The sequence below is a fragment of the Corapipo altera genome, unplaced genomic scaffold (genome assembly GCF_003945725.1).
Source record: "Corapipo altera isolate COAL_440 unplaced genomic scaffold, ASM394572v1 99, whole genome shotgun sequence".
NCBI classification, from domain to species: domain Eukaryota; kingdom Metazoa; phylum Chordata; class Aves; order Passeriformes; family Pipridae; genus Corapipo; species Corapipo altera.
This window is the reverse complement of record NW_020884988.1, coordinates 893949-911707: the sequence shown is the minus strand read 5'-3', so window position 1 is coordinate 911707 and position 17759 is coordinate 893949.

Sequence of the window (17759 nt, the reverse complement as noted above, 5' to 3'; positions counted from 1 at the left end):
CAGCTGCAAGTCTCAAGAACTGCATTTAACCCGAGCAGTACTGCATTATTTCATGTCCTTTTTTGCCTCACATCTAAAGGAGTCAAGAGTATGATTTTGAAAAGCAATTCATACACTAAGGAGGGCTCTTGCAGGTGGTCTTTGAGGAACAGTCTCTCCCATATGATACAGCCAGGGCTAGTTTAACTTGACTTGCTTTCTACCCACCCTTTAGGAAACAGTTGTGCAGAGCAGTTCTTTTATTTTAGTCCTACCATTTCAGACCGGAAAACTGCATGCAAATATTGGTTTAGCGATTCCCCAATCACCCAGATGGGATCAACCAGAATTGATCCCTGCTCTTTGAAATCAGTAGGTCTTACACAATCTTCCTTTTGTGCCAGACATTTTTTTTTTTTGTTGTTGTTCCTGCTTTTTTGGGGTGGGGAGGGAGTTGAAGAGGAGGAGCGATGAAGGGCAAATTGGCAAACAACAAGCAGCAGTGGAAAGGGACTGTATTGCTAGTTTTAAGCATCTAGGTTTGCTCCAGCCTGTTTCATGTACTGATATGGATATGAAGTAACTGGCAAACTAACATCCTCAACTTTAGTTAAAAGAAATATAAATCTGAAATGAATGTATAAATAATATGCAACTGTCTAGACAGTATAGGTCACTTGTAAAGAGACTGGGTCAGGAAAAGATTGTCCATCAGTCAGACAACCATAACTGATTCTGATGCTAAATAATGGTTTAGATATTCAGTATTCTATATATGCGAAAGGCTTCACTGAGCATTGGATCTTCCCAACCAAAGTAGCCTTCTACTTATACATATCTTTATGCAGTCGGAAGAAAATGCACATGCTATTTAAACATTAAAATTAATGCTGAAAGAAAAAGCTATTTAGCGAGGGACTGGAACCAACCTATGTAATTGGCTTTTGGTAAAGCAAAAATAACTATCCTACCCTACCCCATGATAAACAACCTAATCTTATGATACTGATAGAATCTTAAAAAGGGCAGGAATTAAAACTTTAAGCTGAAAAAGAAACTTATTTCCACTTACAGAATCAGTTCACAGATACATTCAGGGAATTGTGTGCTGTATAGCCCTACTTTGCCCTCTTGCATTTCAGAGCACGGTAACTCTCAGGTATCACAAACGTAACTGTGCTGACTACACGTGCTTTTAAAATTATTCTGTGCATTGTAATGCATTTTTTGCTTCTATATTAGCAAAATAAGTAGGTGGTTTTCAAGGTAACAATGCTGCCATCCTAATGGTCTCAGATTATACAGTAAACTGGAGGTGATAGCAAAGAACTATACAAATTATTTCATTTATTGGCAACTTATAAAGCACAATCATATATTTACTAAAAAGGAAAAAGAAAATACACGGGTAATAAATCTGGCATATGCAGCAGCTGGCTCAGCTGAAAAGCAGGTGTTGTAGCTGCAAGACACAACCCAGGACTGGGTGTGATTCCCAGTCCCAATCTAAACACATTCCAGAATCAGACACTGGGTCCTGCAAGGCAGAGGATGCAGGAGGCCATTAACTGCTTCCAGAGGTGGTGTGATTTCAAGGAGGCTCCACATGGTTGCATCACTGCCTGCCTGTGCAAAACACTGCCAGACACATCTAAGGACATATTCAGGAGCTCAGGAACAGACTTCCCATCAAACCAAACTGCACCATCAGTGGTGTAATAGCTCGTTATACTGTCTATATTACAACATGCCTCCTAAATCCTACCAGTGTTTATTTTGAGTGGAAACACACAGGTTATCCTGATACTCAATTCTGAAACCTACTAGTGTGTAGTAACTATATCTTTCAATGGGTGTAACTCGACTTCCTACATAATCAAAAAAAACCAAATCAAGTATCTTGCTAACTTTATATCTACAAATGCTATCAAACATTTCTGCAAAGAAGCTGCAAATCTGGGGTTTGATTTTTTTGTTATGCTGACCTATCGTAGTTCAACTTGAGCACATCAGCCCTATTAAGAAATTTAAATGCTGCATGCAAACAGAAAAAAGAAAAATAGTGAAAATTGAACACAAAGTTTCATTCTTCCAATCCTCTGGCTACAGCAGTGAACACTGCACTGCAGAGGCATTACATTCAGCAGCGATGACAACTGGCCTCAGGCTGCTCACACCAGTATTGTCTTGTACCTAGAGGAGGCAACTCAGCGGTTCCAAAAATCAGATCTACAAAGGCAGGTCAGGAAGCCCCTCGTACACACATGGTACATTCTGACACTTTACAAAGGGTGCTGAACCCTGATCTGCAAACCTCAAGCAAATTTCCCTCCTAGGTTGGCAGAAAATACAATGACAGGGAGATGCCCAAGTTCCTTCTAGGGTTTCACAGCAAAATATTTGCCCAGTTCCACAGTGGAATATCATCAGCCCTTCCTCTTAATCAGACCTCTGTACTTTTTTACTCTGAACCCAAAAATGCTTAGAAGTCAATATTACATACAAGGCTTGAAAATGAAAGACTTGTTTTTAATCAAGGCTAACAAAATGATGAGCACACTGAAGTTATCATTTAAGCCGTCTGAGCTAATCCTGTTCTTAATTAAAAAGACTTTCCAGTTGAGAAAAAAAAAAAAATCAAGATATACACATTTAAATTAAAGTGTTACATTTTGGGAAGTTTATTCGCAGGTTTTGGAAGGAATAGATTTTGTGAGAGATCCTATTAGCTGATACTACTCTTTGTTTCTCCATTAGCAGCCTACAGGCAGAGATTTAGAGCTTGGATACAAATAGATTATGCCAAAATAGTTGTTTCTGAATAACTTCACGTGTGGACACTTTTATTCTGGAATAAGAATACAGTTATTCAGAAATACCTAGCCCTACTTTAAATTCAGACTCTGCATTAATCCAAATTAGCTTTCAAACACAGCCATCCCTTAGGCTATTAGAAGCTTGATTGTGCCTGGTATTACAAACTTGTGTAGGAGCCCTCTCCAGCCATTCTGCCTCTAATCAAATTTATTCTGAGTTGCACTGTGGGGAAAGCAAACTGAGGCTTACATTATAAATGATTTTGAGGCTTTGAATCCATGTTTTTCTTGTACCTTTTTTATAATGATCTCTGTCAGCTGTTCAAAGTGCCTCTGTCACTACCATCAGGTATCGCTGCTTCATCTGATTGATTTCATAAACCAAGGTTCAAACATGCACTGCTGGATTGGAATTAAACATATTTATTTTGAGTCTGTAAGGCACGGCTCTATAAACTCAGAGAATATTTGGGGGGCAGTAGAGAGTCTTCAATGTTGCAGTGCAAATGGAAAGGTTTTTCATTTTAAATGTGTCACTATCATTTCAGTGTTTTAAACAATTGTCCAGCCAGGCACAAAGATGGAGTGTTTTTTTTTAAAAAAAAGTCAAAGTAGAAACAAAATGTAGTTAGGCTGCTTTGGAAAACATTGCCTGTCTCCAAGTGTGTTATTTTCTTTCAGATACCATAGCTACTTTATAAACAGAGTTTAGCAAGCAGCTCCAAAGGCTTGTCTACACTTGAAAATTAATTTGGATCAAGACAGAAATGTGAATTTATAGTACAATATGTCTTTATAAAGCTGTTCTCTTCACATTAAGCCCTCTGGAGCTTTTTCATAAATAGATGATCTTTAAGGTCCTTTCCAGCTCAAACCATACTATGATTCTCTGATACTCCTTATTGACAACTACCTTGCATTACATATACAGGACATAAAACAATGAAGTAGGTAATTTTTTCATCTTTTTTGCTAAACACAGAAAATCACAGGAACCCAAGTTCCACTGGGAAGATAAAAAGAGAAAGGGAATGTTTCAGCACAAACTATGGAGATATTTTTATTTCTAATAAAGTCATTTTTAGGTACCTCCTGAGTACATGACAGAGTTTAGTCCATTCCATGTGTGTTAGCAGCACCCCAGACCCTTACACGAAAAGCCCTACTGGCATTGATTCACATATTTTCATATATTCTTCACTCACAGAAATCCTATACTCATGTACATGTTTGCACAGAACAGCACCATTGAAATAGGCTTCCAGCACAGAATAACAGCAAATATTGTGATATTATGAGCAACTGAAGAACTGCTCCCTTCACGGTTTGGCTTCAGTTTACCACAGCTTAGAGTTGGCTGCTGGTCAGAGCACCAGCACCACTCTGGAGCCAGGATCTGGAATGGGTAATTGAGAGCAGAGGACATGGATACACTGGAACAGTTATGACACCAGATGCAATGGTTGCATCACTGGAACTTCTGGCTCCAGAGGCAGGGGCAGCTTCCCACTTCATTTGCAGTTCTGTGCATCTCTACACCTCCTCACACGAGGCACTGCCAGTGTGCCATACTTGCACAGCCAGAGCCATTCATGCCACTGTTATTTCATCCCAGAAGACCGAAAAAGAGAGCCAGAGTGGACAGGGATAAAAACTGGATCCCTAGCAATGATAATGTCCATTCACATTGCTGAAAACAACTCTGCTCCTTCAGGAATGTCAGGGCATCCACGTGTATATTTGTATCTGTTCTCTCACTGTTAAAACAAGGACAGTTATCCCCAGGGAACCAGGGCATGGAGTTTATGGCATGGCTGTTCTCTACTTGCTTCCTCAATGACATTTAGGTAATCTGACTAGTTAACTGTTTATGACTTTGGCATTAAAATTTGGCAAATGAGAAGCTCTTTTTGAAAGAAAACATTAGTGCCATTTTAATTTAGATTTTAAAACAACACTTTGAGCGAGAGTAAAGATGCAGTGAATTTCAGTTACCTCTGCCAATACTGTTTGGTTGGGTTTGTGCTTTTTTTTCCAGACATACTTATATGCTTGATGTACCCTGGGGACCAATCTACCTTTCTGATCTAGAATTAGAGAATCCTTAGAGTTACTGTTATCTATCAAAAAGCATCAAAGTAACTTAAAAAAGCACCACTCTTCAACGCTTATTTAATATTCCATATTTTTCTAATTCATTGAGGAAAAGAACCTTTAATATTTACTTCTATATATTTTCTTCCTCTGGATTCCTAATATTTGGGGCACATTCTATAATCCTAGAGGGAAGGTTTCTGTTTTTAGCCAATAAGGATAACATCTGTTACAAATTCAGTTATGGAGAAAGAGGTGTCAACTTCCCTGCAAGTGAAACATAAAGGCAGCATCATCAGCTGCCCTTAGAAAAAGAGAAAGATTTGTAAGTGACAGAGATCCACACAACCAGAGGCATGAGAGGAAGCTCTCTGGCAAAACTGGTTTGAGTGTCATGGTATATGGAGCATCGTGTGGTTTGGTCACTTAGACCATGATCTCCAAAGACTCAGTAAGGCTATTTTACGCAGTATGCCATTGAAAGTCAATGCACGGTATGTAAAATTAAACATGAGTAATCCTTTGCAGAACTGGGGCCATGTTTAGTTAACCTTTTGCAGGAAAAAAAAAAAATCTTAAGGTTATTTTCTAAGATTCTATTAAGTCCTGCTGTATTTTAATAGGAATGAGGATTTTGTTTCACTTTTGCCACTCAATATTTACATGGTTGAAAGGAAAACAAAATATTAATCCAATCCAATCTTTTTAGGATCAAAATCCCAAACAACACATGTGAGAAATGCTGAGGAACAGATAAGCAAGAGAGAAAGTCTTTTAAATACAGCCATGCACAGAGTCAAATCCATTTTGAGTCTAACGAGAGCTTTAGAGACTAAAAAAAAAAAAAGGAAAAAGTATATTTTTTGCATGTAGAACACTTTGAAGAACAAGTTGCCTTCAAATTTCTGTCACTGACAAGTCAAGGATAACATTAGGAAATCATGATCATAGAGATGCCAGAAAAATTAGTCAGAATGTATCATGCTGCCAGATCGATCTGCTTCCCCAAACCAAGAACATGGTCTGGAGAGCAGAGAAAGGGAAAAACACAAACCACATTTTTAGGACAAGAAAGCAGTAAAAAAAGAGGTTGTTTTTATTTTTAAAAAGAATTTACGAGATTTTGATTTCTGTTTTGGTTTTTTTGTTGTTGTTGTTGGTTTTTGTTTGTTTGTTTTTTTTTTTTAAAAAGGAGAGAAAGAAAATGCTAGCCTAGTAATAAATCCCAAAGTTTATAAAAAGAAATGAGAAATGTGCATTTCACCTCAACTGGTTATCTTGGAGCAAAGACCTCTCCCTACAGCACCTCTGCTTTGGCCATGGAATAAAAAGGTGAGGCCCAGCTCCTGAGGACACCGGTGTTGCTGTTCCCTAAGATAAAAAGCCCTATCAGGGTGCAGAGTCCATTTTCTCTTCATCACTGAACAACCTCTTGAAAACAAAGAGTTGGTCAACAAACCATCAAACTCTAAAGCTACAACTTATTTCTTTTTCAATTTCTATTGAGTCACAAATAATAATGAAAAATACAAAAGAAGAAGTCAAAAGACGACGACAGCAGCATTTTAACAATCTATGGAAATCCTCCACAGACAGACATGAGCTGAAAGAGTAACCAGGTCCCCAGAAGTAAAACTAATTGTGTATAGGTGAAAGGACACTTTAGGAGAAATAAGCATCCCTTTCCATTTTGACCAAATGTGCTATGTCAGTTCAGTAGATGATGTTCAGGGTGAAAAGGTATCTAATATCAAATCTAATATTGTGCACTAATATTTTTCAAAATACAGAGCAAGAAATTTTACCAGGGAGCCACAAGTGATATCAGTCAAGCAAAAGGAATATCTAAAAATCCAGCAATACAATGGAAATATTAATAAAGCTATTTTAGACAAGAGAATAGAAATACCCTGAACCCTCATGTTCACACATGGTAACCATAAATGACCAAGACAATAAGAGGATCCTATCTAGGACAGCCAGAGCAGTTCTGGGTCTCAGCCTGACCCTGCACCCATCAGCAATTCCATTTCTTCAAACAAAGGCTTTTGGGACAAGAGACAAGGCCAAATTCATCCCCACTTTTGACTTTCTCTAAGGCAAAGCAGCCAAAGCAGGTTCATCCCCAAATCTCCCTTCTTACATGACATACAATTTTAAGTCAGGCATCCCAACAAAGTGGCAGTAAAATGGATAGCTGCCTTTGTCCCTGCTACCACGCTCCTTGTCAGACACTCTTCTTGAGAAAGTTATTCAGCAGCTTTCTGACGAGTTCAGAAAAGAAATGTGTGATCTAAAGCAAACTGAACGGGGTGCTGTTCTTGTCAGAAAGGGATCAAATCCCATGTCAGTCGAGCACAGCAAACTATCTTCCACCCTGTCAGCTACAATTTGCCCGTTTCCTTCCAGTCAACTGTCCTCAAAAAAACAAACATCACAAAAGGCGATTTGAGCTGCATCACCAAGTCAGATTTAGCTTATTCCCAAGTCACCTCTCCCAGATTCACTGGACTAGATCACTGGATAACATGGGTAGAAGAGAACACACAAGCACCATACAGAAGATAATTGCATCTACACTACCTACTGGAATGAACAAAATTATATATGGCAAGTTTGTAACTCCAGAAATCAGTTTTCTTTATCTGCTGACACAATGAGTTGGACACTGTCTCTAAATTTCCTTCTAAAATAATCATGTTAGCAAATTGCTTTTCTCAAGATCTCTCTACATGGCTAATTATATGTATTCAGAAACACACATGTACGGAATGGCCCTGAAGATTATATGCCATTGTTTTTTTACAAACTTCCCTCTTGATCGAAAGAAACAATGGGAAAAGTCGTGAGACCTACTGAAAACTCTCAGCAAGGGGGAACCAAGAGCTGACAAAGACACAAAGATGCATTTAGGGCTGTTAAACCTTCTGCTCTTGAGACAAGAGCGAACACACCTGATTCGTGAGTCATCCCTTGGACAACTGAGTGTATATTTTAATTCTTTGGTACCTTTATGACAGCACAGTGCATGGGCACAGACACAGTCCTAGTTGCAAGGTATGACATTTTTCTGATTACTTAACTGCTTCCACGCAGGGAGCAAGGCAGGAGCCTTGCAGATTCTGACCCTTCTGTGTCATGTAGCATCCCCTCAGAGCATAGCTAACACTAGTACAAATTCTTCAGTGAAGAGCAAGGAATGCAATCCCCTCTTGCTGTCCCGGGAACAGAGTTCTCACATGTTTACAAACACAGCTGAAGCAGAAGCATTCTTAACTTTAGGAGAAAATCCAACGAGAAGTTCATGTACTTGTCTAGTACTCATCCCAGTGTCCCATACTGCTTTTGTTTCCTCATTTTAACACGACACCACAGCTCTTATCAATGTCACAGAAATATCTAGGAATCATGGTTAGTATGGTGCATTGTCAAAATAAGAACCCAAATTGAAGACCACCAAGTTGCTTCTATGTATTTGCTGAAGCAGGACGTTCCAGTTCCTATAACATCCAAACACCCTCAGAACTGCAAAGGTCAGGCACTGCTTTATTGGCAAACAGAAGATGCTCCATCCACTGTCATCCATTGGATATGGCCCTCACAGAAATCATGGGGGTTTTCCAAAGAAAGTCACTTTAGTTTATGAAATCAACCCTAAAAAAATCCATTCTAGGAAAAAAACCTGAAAAACTCTGTAAGCTTTTGATGGCGAAACCATTATTTAGTCGTTCTGATTCCAAACACATACAATTAACACTTGTGTCTCAAACAACACACACAATTAAAATGGCCTTATAAGCAAAGTCATCACCTGAGCTTTTTTTGTCTGTCATTTTACATGCAAACGTACAGAACTCACTAGAACACAGAATACTTGTTGTTAAACAACCAGTGTTCCTCTGTTGTCTGGGTGATTAACATATTGTGGAGAACGTGGCCCACTTTGACCTCTCCAAAAAATGAGCACTGTCAATCCATTTCAGATGAACATGTTAATGTTTTTCTGAGCAAGACAGAATTCTGATACATTCAGTTTTATGAAACACATATAAGTCCCCATTCACAATATATATATAAACACAGTGCCAGTGCCCAAAGAGCACTCAGTTTAATAACAGTCCTGAAATCCACAGCACTATTTCACACATCACTGTTATAATTCAACTAGAAATAAGTCTTTATGCAACATAAATATACATATTATTATCTGGATAAATAGTAGATATTGAGATGCTGAACTGTTTCTCAGTGGGATATCAGCTGTGCTCAGGGACTTTTGTCATGTGCCGGTATTTTGTCCATTCTCCATAGATAAATGACCATGAATCAAGAGACACCTGTATCCTTCCACCTGCCCATTTAACCAGAAAGGTTCACAAAGTCTGCAATCACTCCCTACAATTCAAATTATCACCAATGTCAACAAGACACTAAAAATTATTTCCTCAGTGATCAATATAACTGCTCTCTTTTGCTTTGTCATCCCCAAATCCCTGCTTAAATGACAATATTTTCTCCATTATTCATATTTGGCAATGGTACAATGGGTACTGAATGGGAGTACACTGCTATTTTTTTCAACTTTACACTGTTATAACATGGCAATTTCTCAAAGGTATTTGAATAAATGTTCTTTCCCCAGATACTGAGTATACTCAACTATCTGTCTGTGAGCAAAGATAAGGTATCTGAGTAGGTCAGCTATTTTACTTTTCCCTGCTATATTAAAAAAAGAGAAAAGGCAAAAAAAAATAGCAACCACAACATATTAAACACTAAAGCAGACTGCAAGGAGTAAGTTCAAAAGTGAAATGTTCCCAAAATCCAGTAGGTATCTGTAACAGCAGGTTTCACTTAAAGTGGCTATCACTTTACTGGTTTTAACAAACTTCAAAGTAAGTGTCCTAATGCTACTCATTTTGTGTGTCTGTTTTACATCAGTCACAATTCTGTATCATGGTTTCACTTCTGCCTGATGCTTATAATGAATTTCTGTAACTGGAAAGCACACTTAGTGTATGGATTAAATTAAGAATGGTTTTACAAAGCAGCATGATAGCAGACATTTATGTTATTAACTCACTTCTTTACATATCTGCTGATATGTTGTTAGGGCATGTAAAAATACGGTATGGTAATCCATACCACATCCATCAGCAAGATAAATATAACTGAAATATTAAGTATAACTGAAATAAAATCAGAGAATCAGAAATCAGTTTCATGGAGCTCCATTTCAAGACACTGAAATATAGGAACATTTTTCAAATAAAACTATTAATTTTTAATTCATTATACTACTTCAATTTAACATAAAATGGCTAATTTTAATAAACCAAAGTGTCAGTGCTGAGGGTGAAATCTTATACAGATGGAAAGTTAGTCTCCTAGGAATGCAGCCTGTGAGTGATACCATGAATACCAAAAAGGTATTCCCCAACATGGAATTTTTATGCTATTTACCAGCACATGGAGTGTGCTGGATGATTCCACAGCCCTTGGATTTTTTCACTTTGAGGAGCAAGACCATGTGCAAGGCCAGCACCTGCAGGGCAGCTTAGGGGAGCTAAAGGCACACCTGTCAATGAACTCCCATGGGCACTATGCACCAACATTTCTTTGTTCCTTTAGAAAAAGTCAATCCCAAAAGAAATATTGTGGGTCTATTTTCAACAAGGATAAGTAAAACAACAAGTGAAGAAGGATTTGGGAGTAGGAGGCTGTCCTGTTTCTCAGTTATAACTTATTATTCCTCAGTCCTCTTCCAAACCAATGCTGTTGCATTCCCCCAGTGACTTTAACTGCTTTGGGATAGAGAACAGCCAGCACAAAAAGTGCAAACTGGATTTTAGTAGCTTTCATTAGAGACAAGAGAGTTGGTACATCTGGTCCACAAGGCACTTGGAGTTCAGACATAGCCTCGAAGAAGTGATAACAGCAAGCAACAGGGAAAAGGCATTCCATATTCTCTGCTAAAGGGACACAAAGTCATCCCATTTTTTCAGTCTCTCAGTACATGCACATCCAGTGACAGGGGAGAGCTGTGGAGGAGTATTTTGCTCAATTTCCTATGCCTTCAATTCAATCTGGATAGGATATTCAGAGCTGCCATTCTAAAACTTATCTTCTTTCACCCTGAAACAGGTTTCTTCCAAGGCTAAGGAACATGTCACTCTAAGCAGTTGTTCATAGAAGTTTTAACCTGGAGACCTTTTTTCCCCAGTCACCTCCCAACATGTAGACTCATTAAGAGATAGTGCAATTAAATATATTGTAAAACCTGTAATTTTGCTAGAAATACTTGATTCTACCTGGACCAGTCACCCTGTTTCTGACTCCTCTAGGACATGCACACAGTATACACAAGTGCTGGTCACCAAAGATCAGGAGTAGTCATTTGTTGAAGGGAATGTAAAAATCTTCTTGCAGATCCCAGGAGCAAATGGTTGTATCAGATGCATTTCCAAGGCAAAATTAAACTGTTCCTGAAGGCTGTAATAAAAATCAGCCATTGGAGCTTATTTTAGGAGCATTTCATTGATCCAACAGTATGAAAAAGAAAGGCTGAACTCCATTAGCAGGAAAAATTTTAGTAGGCACACATGTACTTATACTGCAGGACTGAAACTTCTTTTAGTCCCCTCTCCTCTCCTCCCTCACTACAGGGGTCTTGTCCCTGAAAGGACTTGTAATTATTTTCCCTCCTTTTAATTATTTGCCCTCCTCCAGGTACATGCCAGTATGGTGTTTAAAACTGTCAGACATCAGCAGGCATATCCAAAAGTCATAGCTGCTGCCATCCAGAAGGAATTATGATTTATTGTAATTTTGAGATTATACAGCAGTAATTTAGTCATTTTAGAGTACAAACAACTACTTTAATAAGCTTACAGATAAGTCATTAGCGTGGTGGTGAACTCCTTTGAAACAGTAATTTAACTACTCCCTCCCTTGAAAAATCTACAACATCTAGCACACGTAAAAAGAGGTATCTCAAGTACTAACTTGTCCAACAGTTATGAAGACGTAGGGAGACATGAAAAGAAGATGCTGAAATATGTATAACCACAGAGTTCAACAATAACAGGAGCTGATAAGATATCAAAGATCTTTGTAGTCTTTAAACAGTGCTACAGGCCACATAAAAAAAACCCACCAAAATTATTTTCGACTGTCTGTATCAGTACTTGGCTCCTATTTAGTCTGCCTATTTTTCAGGGCCAGAACCCTCTGTCTCAGCTGCACACTGATCCATATACTGTGATCCTAACCCACAACTAATGCTCCTAGATCAGCTACTGCACTCTCTATATCGATATCAAACTATGTAAATAAGAGAACACTAATAATAGAGATACCAGCTGCAGGTTGTACCCCCTTTTCTCACAGCACACCTAGACCATCAGCAATATGCCTTCAGTAGATGTATCACACATAGATTTAAACCCCCTGGATAAGGTGCCCCAAGGAATGCACCTGCAGCAGTGCAGGGTTCACCACTCACTAACCAACTGGTTTTGCAGCCTGCTCAGACACGGCATTAGCAGAATCCAACATGCCTGTATCCACAGCATGTGTCAGGATAGCACTTATGGATCCCCCTTTTTCAGGTCCCCTTTGAGCTTTTGCTCCTGTGGCTTCTCCTTTGGAATCACTTTTCTGTCCAGTGCTGAGCTGCAGAGCCACGTGAACAGGTGGGGACATGACAATGCCCGAGACAAGAGATTTGCATGACTGACATAAGTTTGATTCAAAGAGTAAAGACAATGCTTTTAAAAACAGAATCCATCTACTTCTACAGTCCCATTCAAGCAAAGAATCTCTACCACTACATGAGTAGGGCAGACTTTTCCCACACACACACGAGAGTGATTTCCAGTCCCTTTTAAAATCTGACAGTGATGCCAGACTTACCTTATACAACGGTTTAGACAGAAAGCAATTGTCATTATCAGCACTTGAATCCATTCAAAGTGAAGCTTGAGATGTACATCCCTCCCTAAAAGTAGGGAAGAGCTTTGCAGAGACCACATGGCTAAAATTGACAAATAAAATGGTATAGACAATCCCGTGTTACATAAACCAAAATTTATCCAAATATCCACCCAAAAGGTTATATTGTACATATAGCAGAAGGATGTAACATCATTTCCTGGCTTGGACACTCTTTCTGGTGCCCATATGTTTTGCACTATAACCAAGCACACCAAGAGCCTTACTGTTTGCACGTGTAATTCGTGGCATACAGGCTACACGAGTAACAGTAAACATGTACCAAGTGCCTAAATGCTTAAAGAAAAGTACTGCTTTGTGCCCAAAATAAGGGAGACAGACATTTTAAAAGCTGACCTGTTCCTCTGAAAGCGTGTTACAGTAAATATCATTTCTATTAGGCTCTCAAGTCTACATAAGTATTTGGATAACTTGCATGCAAATTTATATTTTCTTTAAAAAATACAGAATGCCATCATCATTCTTCACTAGGTCTTGAATAAAAACTACAGATGATTTGAACCACAACATCCTGCCCATCAATAAGCACAAAGGGGAAAAGTAGTTCTAGACAAGGAATTTAGGAACCCCCACAAGATACAGAGAATTGGTCAATAACACCAAAGTTAATTCTTGCCCCAAACACCAATAAAATTACAGAGGAAAGAAAGGAAAGTGTGTAGCAAGTATTTTTATTGTATTTTCATATTTCAAGTTTATGGCAATGGAACAGAGAACTTGTGCAATTCATTTGGGTTTTGGGCCTCCATCTGTCCCAGAGAGAAGAGTTCCATTTAGCAGTACCTTGCAAGGTTTGGTACGTGCAATATTACTTCAAAGAAATTCTTGACTAATGTTTTGTCAACATTTCTGAATGCAATATTCAAAATAAACCTTCTGTAGAAACAATATATAAACAAACAAACAAGCCTGGTAGGATGAGAAACTAATCTTAACACTTAAAAAATAATTAAATGGGGCAATAAATCTTGGATTCTTTCAAAGACCTAAGCATTTTACAAATATTTTACTTTTCAGATGAATTTTACTAGAATTTTTACCAATTTGCAGTTTTCAAAAGGTCTGTAAATGTTGACCTACAGGTTATAGTAAAAGAAAGACTGGATTAACTGGTGAAAGCTGAGCACTCGATACACATTTAAATTCCTCTTATTTTTTTTAACTCAAGTAGGATAGTTCACTGACTGTGTAATAGTTCTTCCCAAGGTAGTTTGCTGTGATGCTAAAAATGGTCCCAGAATATTAGAGGCAAGATTTTATTTTATGATAAAACTAAAAAGCATTTAAATTATGGGTTGCAAAATAACCAAGTATAATACTAATTTATGTAAACGTGTACCATACAATACAAAGAAATATTCATTTTTGAGCAGCATATAATAGGATTAAAAAATCCTACTGATTAAACAAATAGCCTTTTCAATGCATTTTGAGTTAGATGGAGAACGTTTCCCAACGTGAAACAGAATTTTGCTAAATTCAAAACACAAATAAAAGAAAATTAAAGAATTAGTTAGGAACAACAAGTTGTATTTCTGATCATAGCTGAGAATACAAGCCAGGTAAGATAAAAGGGAATTCTGTATCAAGTATTGTCTATCACCCACCTCATCTGCCTGTGTGATCACAACCTCTGGGATGCTGCTGCTGCTGTCATCTTTTCATCTTCATGCTGAGCTTTTTCTGCTCCTCCATGAACCAACAGATCCGAAGAACCACAGTCTAGCACTTCACCAACACACTCCTCATCTTCTGGAAAGTCAATGCTGACTGAAGTCTCAACACCTTCCACAAAGGCTGACAGGGACTCTTTGTGAGCACCGTGCGCACTGTGAGAGGTTGCCCAAGCCTCATCAAAGGTCTGGTGTCTCAGGATGACAAACTTTGTTCCCTGTTGAACAAAGAAAACACAAGACATAAAGGGTCTTTCAATAGGACACTGACTTCTTTAGCTTTGTCACGAACTATATTTGATACATAAGGGATCCTAAGCATGTATGATGCCAGAGACTGCAAAGTTTCAAAGCCTGTACAGTATCTTTCTCAGGGAAGGATTCTGTCAAACAATTATTACAGCAACATTCATCTATTTCTGCAGAGGAATCCTTCAAGCACACAAAAAGACATCTGCACACATTCTGTATCAAATAAACAAGCAAGTCTCAGCAAGAGGAAGAATTTTTTGAACACACTCACTGCTACCACAAGACTCAGACTATACTCCCGAGTCCGAGAACTGTGGGGTTTTCTTCCCCTCCAAAACACCTGGTGCAGGCATAGCTCAGCACACTGAGCTCTACAGTGCTGGAACTCATCAGGGAAATGAGTATGACTCCCCACGAGGGATGTCAGAGTGGTGTTGGCACTACAGTAAAACTCTTCTTATTAGCATTGTGTTTATATACAAAATACAATGTTACACATCCAAGTAATTTAAGCTCAGGGCAGTGTTTTTAAAACTCTCTCCTTTCCCACATATTTGATGTTCCATCTCCCACTAAACTGCAAGTTTCAGCATTAGGAAGGATTTTCATCTAGAGCATGCAGCTCACATCTCTTCAGTCTGCAAACATTTATTGCTGGACATGTGAGAATATACAACCCCTTTATAATGCAATACACAGATACCATGCAACCCTGTTACACAACATTGCTTTATAAAGAGAAATTATTTCATTGCAATTATTATTTTAATTGTTCTTCTGGTCTCTGAATAAAAATAACTTTACATTACTTCCCCCCCCCCAAAAAAAAGTTATTTGGCAGAGTGACTTTCCAAATGACACAGGACATAATTTACTACAAAAGGGAAATGTTCTGTGACTAAAATGACATAATGTTGATTTCCATGCAAAGCATGGTCTCAAAGATTTACAGAAAAGACAAGAATGACCACATGTAAGTCTAGAGTTTCACTCAATAAATCTTTGTAGCAGATTTACACCAGGCAGTTCTGTAGCCTAGTAAAGCCACGATGATCACTTCTCATTTAGAGAGACCAACATTGGTATCTGCTTTTGGGGAAAGTCCAGGTCTTTGGGAACCACAGAATGGCCTCAAACACACAGAAAACATCCTAAGGAAGCACTACCACAATATAAGGAGTGACATTTCATAACAATAAATTAGCAAGGTATATATGTTCACTCCTTTATATATACTGGTCAGCATCGAGGTTACTGGGCAGCTGCATTGATTAAAATCTGAACATCAGCTACCATTGAGTTACTATTACATATTTTCATGATACAACTTGCAATTACATCACATCTTGATCGACAAATTGAATATAAACTCAGATTAGATCCATTCAGTATTTTCTCAGGATGATGCAGATGCCTAAACACTTCCAACACTTTCAGAAAAGCAACAGACAAATTGCAGGACCAGCTCAACTTCTAAGAAACAGGTCCAGTTCAGTTCCTGCCCTTACATCTCCGTGAACAATCCCATTTGCTGTCAGTTGTGTTAAATGGGCAACTTTCTTACTAGTCAAGCAGAAAAGACGGGGTGGGGAGGGGGAATCCTGCACACCCAGTGTGACACGGCACCAGAGGAGCAAGCATTAAATTAGAGTGAGAGGTTATAAGTCTGACAGAAATCTGATCTGTATTCCCTAATTATGGAGGCTCACTTCCACAAAACTGACACAAATGTTAAGTCAAATTAAATGTTGTCTAATTAACTATCATATACAAGTCTTCAGAGTGGGATGTCTACATGTTATTTAGCGAAGTAACTGGAACACGAGGACTTGTGAATTATCAGTCAAGGCAGAGCTGCCACCCCAGCTAACTGTTACAAGGTGAAGCCATTCCATTCCCACACATCCCTTCCACAGTCACATTGCTTGTAATATTTACAGGAAAAGGCACATCAGTAAACAGTGTTGCACAGAGAGGCGGGGGAACTGGTCGGTGCGATTCAGTGGCACTGATCTCCCCAACAAGACGCCAGAAGCCATTATGAACAGCCCAGCTGATGGGCTGGTGATTGATAAAGAGAAAAAACCCACCAGTGCTGGTAATTCATGAAAAACTACACACTGCCATGACAGCTACAAGTGCCAAGTGACAGCTGTCAACATAAATGGAGTTTGGAAATCCTTCTTTCTTAAAGGATCATCTACACATACATGTTATTTTGGGGGGAGGGGAGACTTTAGTATGAAGATTTTCATATGTATTCCCTCCCTTGGGACTGGGGTGAAAAAGCTAATTTGTGATGGTCTTGACTTCAGCGTAATCATTCTGTATCTTGATTGGAAAAGATAGAAAAGTATTTCCTTCATTTCAGATCACTGTTCTTGTGCAGTGTCATCAATAGGGCAAAGAGTCTTGAGCACAGGTGAGGTTGTCTCAGTAGGTAAGAAGGTGCTAAGGACTCTAATTTGAAGGAGTGCAGGGAGGGAGAGAGGTGAAGGCAAACCATGCTACAATGTGGTGTGGGAGAGCAGCAAGAGATGCCCTTCATGTGGGCTGCATTATCTGCATGAGAGACCATCCAGATTAGTCTCAGTACTAATGGATGGTACCAATACATAGTCTAGAACTCTGAGGAGCTGAGCAACAGACAAAGCAACATCTCAGTGTGGGTCAGCCTGCCTTGGCACAACTGCTTTCCCACCATAGGAGGGAAAAGCTCGGCTGCCCCTCTGTGTGGGTAGCAGGGCTCTGCCAACATGGATCCGATTGATTCGAAGGGGTTTCATTCGTATCACAGAAGGAAACAGCTGCAGCAGTCCGAGCAAATCAGCCACCATTTCCCATACAAATCACTCCTTATCCTGTCTTAGCTTCCTGAAAACATGATTTTGTTTGTTTAGGAGAAGCCACATTAAAATGCAATGGCCAAAGT